At 32.7% G+C, this 8,670-nt stretch overlaps 1 protein-coding gene across 4 annotated transcripts in view; it reads left to right on the top strand.

Annotated features, from left to right (window-relative positions):
• The window catches only part of LOC106867580 (probable serine/threonine-protein kinase nek3), a 494,211-nt gene that overhangs the window by 55,868 nt on the left and 429,673 nt on the right, over nucleotides 1–8,670 (top strand). For all 4 annotated transcript variants that reach the window (XM_052970692.1, XM_052970690.1, XM_052970696.1 and 1 more), the window contains exon 2: nucleotides 5,069–5,152. The gene's annotated coding sequence lies outside the window, so the exon portion shown is untranslated. The remainder of the gene's footprint in view (nucleotides 1–5,068; nucleotides 5,153–8,670) is intronic.

The following is an 8,670-nucleotide window of genomic DNA, read 5'->3' as shown; positions in this document are numbered from 1 at the left end:
TTCTACATACCCAAGGCGCACAGAGCTGCACTCGGTAGTGAAGTGAAAGCACGTTATAAAAATAAAACTACTGAACAATAATAATAATAATAATTATTGTGTAAAGTACAGTCTGTCTGAGGTTCTTGTGACTTGACGAACAGTACAAACCCCCGGTTGACACAATATCTTCAATCAACAACCTCACAATATTGTATACTGTGCAACATCTATAATAATAATAATAATAATAATAATAATAATAATAATAATAATAATAATCCTTTCTACTAAAGGCACAAGACCTGAAAATTTGGTGGGAGAAGGTTAGTTGATTACATTGATCCCAGTGTTTCACTGGTATTTATTTTTTTCAACTCCGAAAGGATGAAAGGTAAAGTTGACCTCAGTGGAATTTGAACTCCAAACGTGAAAATGGACGAAATGCTTCTAGGCACTTTGCCTGGCGTGCTAACAATCATGCCAGCATGCTGCCATTGTAATTATAATAATCATTTCTACTAAAGGCACAAGACATGAAATTTGTGGGAGAGGGACAGTCAATTACATCGATCCCAGTACTCAACTGGTACTTATTTTATCAATCCCGAAAGGATGAAAGGCAAAGTCGATGTCTGCAGTATTTGAGCTCGGAACATAGCGACGGGTGAAATACTGCTAAGCATTTTGCCCGGCATGCTAACAATTCTGCCAGCTCACCGCCTTAATAATAATAATGGGAAGTGGGGAGAAAATGTGGAAGAAAAACACTAATATGAACATTTCTGACATAGTAATGTCATTTAATTTACATGTTGCACTCACGCTATTCAATGACATGGTAATGTAAGCTAATAATATTCTGAAACCTTTCCTTTTGTCATACATGGGAATTATTTTAAAATAGGGAAAATATTCTTTTTATTTATTGATCTTGTTTCTTTTAGATAATCATATATTTAAAATTCTTTACCTCTTGGGTGGTCTTCAATTTCGAATTAGAATTTCCAAGTTTTTGCTTCAACTCAGCCCATTTGATGAAATATTCTAACCAGTTGTAGAGCTTATCAAATTTCTTTTGCAAATTTTCAATAAATTTCCATTGCTGTATACCATTTCTTGTAGTAACATTTGCATTGCAGAAGAATTCTTGTATCATATTTTTTCATCATATCTGATGTAAATATTTCTTATGACTCCCCTACTTTTTTTCAGTTTCATTTTTACCTTTCTTTCATTTCCCCTCTCTCCTTTATATGTTCACATTTTCTGTCTAGCCCTTTCTGCCTTTATCATTCATTTCCCTCTTTTTCATAGCTATTCCCATTTAACCGTATTAGTTTACTACCTCTAAACGACACTTTCTCCTTTTCTCTCTTTCTCTGTTCTGCCTCTTTTTCTCATGCTTTCTTTCTTTGCCTTTTATCTTGTTCAAATAATTTATTCCTTCGCTTATAATGTTCTATATGTATCCCCTCTTCCCACCAAATTATTTCATGCTTGTTACTTTTATTTTTGCAGTAATGTTTTATTTTGTGTGTAAAATGTCCTTCACTTCTGCCTTCTTTGTTATTTATGAATAAAACATTTCCCTCACTACTCCTACTCTACCTGTTCCTTTATTGTTATGGCAAATCTCCTCTGAATAGATTCTACCTTGAAATTATTTCCTTTCAAACATATCTCTCTATTTTAATAATAGGGAGAGATATCAAAAGTGAATGTCTGTATAGCTATAATATTAGGCGGAGCTGACAGAAAGTTACTTATTGATGAGGCGTTTCCCTATTACAATCAGCTCATTGGATGCTCTTTTCAGAGTTTGTAGCAAGATAATTGAAATGTTCATAGTTCATTTGTAAAAGGCTTGCTCTTGTAGCCGTTTCTAATTAAATAGACTTATGATAATTCCCTGAGGTGGTAACTCTGTTGTAACAGTTGGTCTTGGCTTGCTCACATGTGAGCTGTAGTGTTTCCACTAATGTTTACAAGCAATATTTAAGTGTTATAAAATCTAATTTCACTTTTTGTGCACGTGATATATATATATATATAGTAGTTTGCTTGTATTGTTACTCCTTGTTATTATGGGCAGACTTTCTTATTGCAGCAGGTTTTTGTGACTTTAGGATTGCTGCATAAGCAAACTGAATTGTTTATTCAACAACTTATTTGTTCTATAGTTATTGATTTCAGGTTCTGTTAGTGTGATTTTTATGTAGATCATTTCCACTAGAAGGCTTGTCTAACTTTCCATATTTATAAAGTGTCAGTAATTTTGTTGTCAATAGTTTCTCATGTGAAAAGTGTAAAGGTCTTTAATTACAGAAAAGTAATCACTTCTTGATCTGCTTACTTGCAACTATTCCAAACCAGATGTTAAAATAAAATTACAGTTCACTGCTGCTGACATTGATGCACAAGCTGAAGCAAAGAATTTCAATCAATTATTTTTCACATATGCATCATATTTGTCTGCTATTCAGAATTCATTATGCATTGAGAAGTTGTTTGTTTTGCTAATTTCTCCATGGGATACTTTGCTGATGTATTCATATTGTTAACAATGTTATAAAGTGCTAAACTGAGACAGGTGCCTTGTCGTTATTGATATAATTTTATGAAGAAATGATTTAGTAGAACTCTATCCATTTCCCACTCTATACATGCTTCCAGGTGAAAGAAAAACTTTAAATAGTTCTCCATAAATCACAAATGAAAGCTGGAACAATACTATAAAATATATTAGCTAGAATGCTTTTTATTGGTTAATATGTTTTAAACCTTAAATAATTATTGTGAGAAAACAAAAGTGAATTTGTATTTTGTTTTGAGTCTGTCTTAGTTGTCTGCTTTGTAGTAGTAAGTTAATTAATGGCTGAGCCATGAATAGTGGCAAGAAATATTAACTACAGGCTATAATGTTGAACTTACTTCTTAATGCCAAATTTGTGCTATAGTTTTTATTTTTATTTTATTATCAGAACAGGAAGAATTTCTTGACTATTTTGTAATTTCTATGCTGTAAGAAATCTTATGTCTTCTACAGAACAATTCCACAAAATCATTCCTAACTATAATTTACAAAAAAAATTTGCATGTTGTTTTTTTAAATTTATATTACACCAAACAAGATGACTGGTGCTCAGAATTCAACAAAATTTCCTTTTACAAAGAGATATTTAGAGCAGAAGGGCTGTCAGTTTGGTAGATATGGTGACATGCTAGATTAGTATTTAATTGCATACTTCTGTGTTCTGACTTCAGATAAGACTAAGCTTGACTTAGCTTTTCATCTCTCTAGAGTAAATACTATAAGTATCACAGTATGATATTGGAGTTAATTCAATCAATTGTACCCTGTCCTACAAATATCATTTTTGTGCATGAATCAAAAAGAAATCATTAGTTTCATATTCAGAGATTTATGAGTATCAGCTCTAATTCTGTCAAAGATAATGGATTAAATACAAATGACCGAGTTGATTTGCTCCAACTAAAAAGAATTTACAAGTTGAAAATGAAATGTAACCCAATCATTTGGTATTACGAGTGTCACATATTGGTTTGCAGATGTAAAGCATTTAATTGTAATTCATGGATTTATGTAACCCAGAGGAGTATAGTGAACCAATACAAAATAAAATCTTTGCAGTTTTTGGTTGATTTTTCATGGTCTATGATATTGATCATGGGATATTTAGTAGTATTCTTATTGGTTTTTGGGTTAAAGAAATCATAGCTGTGTGAGTAAAGCATTCCTATGGACATTAAAGATGGAGGGAAAGAGGTTCTGTTCCAGGTGGGAATCAAAACTGCACTGTTGACTTGGCACCCAGTAAATTTGCTACTACTCTAAGTTATTTACCACAATGAAATCATAGTCATGGCCGTTATCAGTGTCCTGTAAATGACACCTGTGAAATCATAGTTGTGGCCATTACCAGTGTCATGTAAATTGTACCCATTACACTCTTGGAGTGGTTGGCATTAAAGAGGGCATTCAGCCGTAGAAACCATGCCAAATCAGACTGAAATCCGGTGCAGCTCTCCAGCTCTCCAGTTCCAGTCAAACTGTGTGACCCATGCCAGCATAGAAAGTGGACATTAAATGATGACGATGATGAAATTAAGAGAATGGTTGGAGGATTGATTTGTTACTTCTTAGTTGTAACTTCAATCATTACTTTAGCCATTGCATGGTACATCACTTGTGCCAGTTTACTCATCTGGAAAATGGATAGTTCTACTGTGTGATTTAAGCACAAGAAACTCATGGAGCCGGGTCTAATATATACTGAATCATCTGTGATTTGTGGATGACAGTACATGGACTAGAGTAGTTTGTAATAACTTTATATCTGCATGGTCTCTGATTTTAAAAAGTTTTGTTTTACTAATCTGTGAGAGACAGATGTGTTAGTTTGTAACCTGTGCACATGCAACTTCAGGGATTTCCACCAGTTCATGTCTCAGAAAAGCAGGAATTCAAATTAGATATTGTATTTATAGTTTAATTTTCAAAAGTTCAGACTAGTTATCACTTTTGTGTTTTATTATTTATTATTTATTTTTTTCTGTTGATGTTGCAACATTCCTTTAGAAAGAAATGGAAGTGTGTGGTACATTCATGTAACTTTTTGGTGGTGTTGGTGTTTGTTGATTTGCTTGGTCGGTCCTTATTTCTGATTGGTGACATAATTGTTTACCTGACTAAGAATTGAACTACAATAGACCTACTTCTACTTGGATTCAAGGTGGACATTTGATTGCACAGTATAGTATTCGATCCTGTTTATTTGATTCAGTCTTATAAAACAACAATATTTCATAACTTCTGTTTTCTTTTATTACATTTCTTCATATTTTCTGTTTGATTTTGCTTGTCGTCATTTTAATTTTTTTCAGTTGCAAGATCAAAGTTCAATGGATTATATTTTGAATTAAAAAGTTATAAAAAAAGAATTTGTTTGAAAATAATTAGATATTTCATAACTAATTTGCCTGTTCAGCCTTGTAATAATTTTGATAAGTGGTTAAAGTGATTACCCTGTAGGTCATTTCCTCTTTTAATTGTATTTTCTTGCAGACCATCAGGAAATTGATGACTATCAACATAAGGATTAAGTAGGCTTCAGTTGACTGAGGATCCAACTTTTCTCACAGACAACAAGTAAGTTCATTTGTTACGTTAAATTTGACATAAGATCTGTTAGCATCTGAGAGCAACGAGTGTATTGTCAATAGTTCAAGTATCCTTGTTATATAGAGAAGTTGATCCTTCTCAGCTATTGACAACACATTGTTGCTGCAGGACAACTTTAGCAAAAGGTATTAGTAGTTAGAAATGCTGACTTTTTTTTTTCTATATTTTGTGAAATTATTTTTTTATTGCTTCAATTTTTTTTTTTATAATTGATTTGTACTTTGTCATGAAGAGCACTTAGAATATTTCTTAGAATATATACAACTTTTTAATTTGCTACTTTTAAGTATGTTTTCAAATATTCAAGATTTTATGTTTTGCTTGATGAATTTAAAAAAAAAATATATGCTTTTGTTTATTATTACTAATATTATCATCATTATTATTATAGTGGCAAGCCAGTAGAATCATTAGCATGTTGGGCAAAATGTTTAGTGGCATATCTTCTGACTCTTTATATTTTGAGTTCAAATTCTGCCAAGGTTGAATTTGCCTTTCATAATTTTCAGCTGATAAAGCAACTACCAGTTGAGCACTGGGTTCTATGTAATTGTCCAACACTCTCTTGAAAACTGCTGGCCTTGTGTCAAAATTTGATAATAGATGTCATAACATAGCTATTAGCTCTCAGTAAGCTAAATATATAAACCAGTTTCAATTTACTGTTGAAACTACTTAATTAAAATACCTTTGGAAAAGGCATGAAATATTATATATTCCTATAATTCCAGCTTCATAGATTTGATGGCAACATGGTACTATAGTATATTCTCTATGAATAATGTCTGTGACTCAATTTCAAACATCAGTTTGAACTGTTTCATCTTATTAACTTTTGGGGGAAAAGTATGGGATTCTGGTGTGGTAGCTCACACACCAGAAGTCCTTCAAGGTTTATCTTACAGGTTATAAAGATTTAGCCTGATAAGTAATGTCCAGAAAACTGAGGCCATCAGTTTATGGCCAGCTACAGTTCCCTCTCTCGTCCCCATCTTCTCAGCACGTCAGCGACAACTAACAACAACCTCCCAATTTTAGATACTTAAGCAGTGTTATTTCCAGTGACTGCACATGAGATAAGGAGGTTCTTAACTGCCTCAGACATGCTTCTGTTGCCTTTGAAAGTCTCAACCACCCTAGCCTCCATAACAAGGTTTCATCATCTGTGCCCTTTGTGTTTCCTTTTTCCTCTATGGGTGTGTATTATGGACCATTTACAACAAAAAACATTAAGGTCCTTGAGGCATTTAATATGTAGTGTCTTCAGAAGATCCTTTCAGTCCCCTAGCAAGATGGATTATGCACAGAGAAGTCCTTCATCAAACCAACACCAGAAGATATGAATCTGCATCATACAGGTATCATCTGAGATGGTTCAGAAATGTAGTGCACCTACTTGACTTGTGCCTTCTCCATTGGATCCTCTATTGTCAGCTATAGCATGGTCAATCACCTGGATGGAGAAACTAAAGAAACAGTTCAAAGACAAGCTGAAGATCATTCCAAAGAGGAGTAAAAATCAACCCTTCAAGAAAGGATGGCATTGGTACCAATCATTCACTGTGACATCCTCACTTTTGGAGGGGAACTGAAGATATGGAGGAGAAATGCAGCACTACCAGGAGATGTTAGAAAAGAAGTATGCACTCAGGTTAATACCTATGAACTGTTGAAAGAGGCATGTTGTTAAGATTACATTTGTAAGTAACAATTGTTTCTGTGCCTATTTATTCTCTCTGAATATTTCTTTAAATTTATATTAGAGGCTATTTTATATTTGTAAGATGTAGATAAACCAAATATCTTTTGGAAGTAGTCTCTTTCTATGCTCTTTTCACTGTCTAGTCTCTGATGCGTCATCATGTTTCAAATTTTGAGGAAGATGCAATGAAAGAAATACTGGACCATCATGATAACATATTTTTTTCCTCTAAGTAGTAATATCCACATACCTTGTGGTTAGAAATGTTTCTCACTTTTCTACTACTTCATAAACAACTTCTGTTTGCTCTGTTATTTTGATGCATTTTTCTCCCAGTTAATGATGAATTGCTCATTTGCAGTACTGAAATACATCATTGTATGTAGTCTTTGATTTTCTTCTCATAAATCAACAAATAAGCCTGGAATTTGAGAAGTCTAAGGGTGATGCGTAAAAAATGACATGCTATAGTTTCATAAGTTGGAATTGTAAATTGTCAAGAGAATACCAAGGAAGAAAAATGGATTCAATGTGTTGCAGATGTGGTGTAAGAAAGGAAATTGCGAAGTTTGAGGCTCGACAGTTACATATTGAATATGGCAGTTATTGTATTACAAAGGTTTCAGTGATAAAGAAACTTACTGCTTCACATGAAGTTAGATATATGCATAGAATGATGGATTTGTAGCAGGACAAAACATGTGGGAAGTTAGAGTGCTGAGTTGAAAAATGTGTATATATATTATATATACATGGATATGATTTCTAGTTATGGATGGTTTCATTTGGAAAGGACTGAATCTCCAGCTGTTTACGGAATCCATGTTATTGGATATATCACTATTTTTATTCTACATGACTTAAAATAAGAACAGGGCTTGTATGGTGTTAAAGAAATGAATTGAGCAAATAGGCATTTGTCGTACAACAGTTGAGTAAATAGATGACTTTTATGCATGAAAAATATGGTAGTGTTATTAATACTAAAGGTTGTAGGTGTGCTAAGATATTTATCATTTCATTGTTGTATGATTGATGTTAAAGTAAGAATACACATACATTAAATGTACATAGATATCTAAATTCACTGACCTATCTTACATACTAATATGAAAATGTATGTAAAAATTTAAAAACCTAATTAATAGAACTGTTATGTATGTAGATGTTTTCAAACTTTTGTAGTACTTGTTTGATAGTGGGAAAAATCAATTTTTACAAGAAAAAATTTCTGTTCATAAGATCATTGTAAAAAATTGTTTAGTGAACTTTATGTTGCAAATGTACTTGATAATGTTATAACAATTGTTAATTGTATTTGGTTATTTTTAACACTTAAATCCTACTTCGTACTTATTTTTTTACTGGTTTCAGTAATTGAGCTTTAACAATACTGAGGCTTTGCCATCAATTGTAATGTAATCTTGTTGTTAGCATTATGTAGCTGAGGAAGTTTGAAACTGTCACTCTTAGCTGCTTTACTTGTTCATCTCAGCTCTTACAGATTAGTATGTCCAAGTAATGCTTGACTTTATTTCATATGTAATTCTTATTTATTTATTTATTTTGGAATAAGACCAGTAATTTATGGGGAGGGGTTAAGTTAATTACATCAACCTCAGTGCTCAATGAATACTTATTTTTATCAACCCTAGAAGGACGAAAGGCAAAGTTGACCATGGTGGAATTTGAACTCAGAATGCAAAGACAGACAAAATACCACTAAGCATTTTGCTTGCCACATTGAAGATTTTTGCCAGCTCAGCATCTTATATATGTGTAT

Source organism: Octopus bimaculoides, chromosome 9, assembly GCF_001194135.2.
Source record: "Octopus bimaculoides isolate UCB-OBI-ISO-001 chromosome 9, ASM119413v2, whole genome shotgun sequence".
NCBI classification, from domain to species: Eukaryota; Metazoa; Mollusca; class Cephalopoda; order Octopoda; family Octopodidae; genus Octopus; species Octopus bimaculoides.
Note: the sequence above shows the minus strand (reverse complement) of the source record. Positions and strands in the feature narration are given on the sequence as shown.